Source organism: Lynx rufus, unplaced genomic scaffold (genome assembly GCF_022079265.1).
Source record: "Lynx rufus isolate CCGP_SWC_20201006 ecotype Redwood Valley unplaced genomic scaffold, mLynRuf1.p SCAF_2, whole genome shotgun sequence".
In the NCBI taxonomy this organism is placed as follows: domain Eukaryota; kingdom Metazoa; phylum Chordata; class Mammalia; order Carnivora; family Felidae; genus Lynx; species Lynx rufus.
The window spans coordinates 152601302-152603072 of record NW_025814834.1 but is presented as its reverse complement, the minus strand read 5'-3'; the positions used below and the strand labels follow the sequence as shown (position 1 = coordinate 152603072).

At 41.9% G+C, this 1771-nt stretch overlaps 1 pseudogene; it reads right to left on the bottom strand.

Annotated features, from left to right (window-relative positions):
• Positions 1 to 250: 250 nt before the first annotated feature.
• LOC124514623 (60S ribosomal protein L18a-like) lies at positions 251 to 778 on the bottom strand (annotated as a pseudogene).
• Positions 779 to 1771: the final 993 nt, after the last annotated feature.

Below are 1771 nucleotides of genomic sequence, written 5' to 3'. Positions count from 1 at the left end.
TAAGGGAGAAGTCCTGCTCTGTCCAGTGCTGAAAATGGCAAGTGAGACAGGTGTAATGTCAGATTAAGGAATCTTATTTAGAAAAAGGTTGTATGATCAGTGACATTTAGATTAACTTCCTAATTATGATAGATCTGGTTAGTTATTTGTAATTTTATTATTTTATTTATTTATTTATCTGTTTATTTTTATAGTTTGGTTTTCCCAAGGAGTTTATTTGGGCAGACCTGGGGACAGGGAGGCTCTACACCTAAAAGAAGGTGTTGGGTCTCTTGGTGGTAAAGCGTGGCTTGTGCTGGTGACACAGGACCCGGTGGGGCAGCAGGAACTTGATCTTGGAGCTGTGGAACTGCTTGGCTGCCGGTGGGCAGCACTTTCTGGCTGCAGTCTCCTTCACTTTCATGATCTGGATCCAGTGGGCCTGGGCATGGTGTTGGGCGCCCATGGCACCATGGCATTGGGTGACACCACCTACAGTGGTCAGGTCCTGGTACTCCTGGCAGATGTTGTGGATGCTGCTGCGGGAGTCATAGCACAGCCAGATGCTGAAGTTCTTCACCCTCAAGGGGGATTTCTTGAACACTTGTCCAGGGTAGACAGTTTGCCCTGAACACTTCTTCATCTTCTTCAGGTGAGACACAGAGTAGGAGAAGCGGGACTTGGCCACAGCATCAAGTGCAGGGATTCACATGTGGTACAGGGGCAGAATGCGGCATTTGGGGGTGGACAGGCAGCACCCCAGCACTTTGTACTTTTGCGGGGTGCCCAAAGCCTTCATGGCAAACTCTGCTCTCGTTGCCATCCAAGGAAGGTATTTGTAATTTTAATTGAGCTTAGTCTCTCCATTAACAATAGTAAGAAAGATGTTGAAAAGTCTGAATCCCTAGGTAACAAACTGCTTAATACAAGGGGTGGCCAGGGGCGCCTGAGTGGCTCAGTCAGTTAAGTGGCCGACTTGGGCTCAGGTCATGATCTCACGGTTCATGGGTTTGAGCCCCGCATTGGACTCTGGGCCAAAAGATCAGAGCCTGGAGCCTCCTTCGGATTCTGTGTCTCCCTCTCTCTCTGCCCTCCGCTCTTGTGCTCTCTCTCTTCTGTCTCAAAAATAAATAAACATTAAAAAAAAGTACAAGGGGTAGCCAGTGGGTATGGGTGGTCTTTGCAGCAGCCCTAACAAACTGAGTAACATTGGATGAATCATTTAATCTTTATGTTCCTTAGTTACCTTGTCTTGAAATGGTAATGCTAGTAGTTTTATGACTTCCTTTGCAGGATCACTGTAATAATAAAATCCCATAACTAAAAAGCTAAAACGTGTATATGCAGTTCATATATATATATATATATATATATGTGTGTGTGTGTGTGTGTGTACATATGAAACTTTTGAGCTCTGAATGTAAATAAGGTAAGCATTTGCTTTGCACTGCTAAAAAGCAACTAACTAAAAAGCTAAAACATGTATATGCAGTTCATATATATATATCTATATATATGTACATAAGAAACTTTTGAGCTCTGAATGTAAATAAGGCAAGCATATGCTTTGCACTGCTAAAAAGCAACTAACTAAAAAGCTAAAACATGTATATGCAGTTCATATATATATATATATATGTATATATATATGTACATATGAAACTTTTGAGCTCTGAATGTAAATAAGGCAAGCATTTGCTTTGCACTGTAGCACCCCATCAACAAATCTGTTGGCCAATATTCTGATACTGAATATTCATATACAATATAGTAGTTCCATTTAATTTGAAGG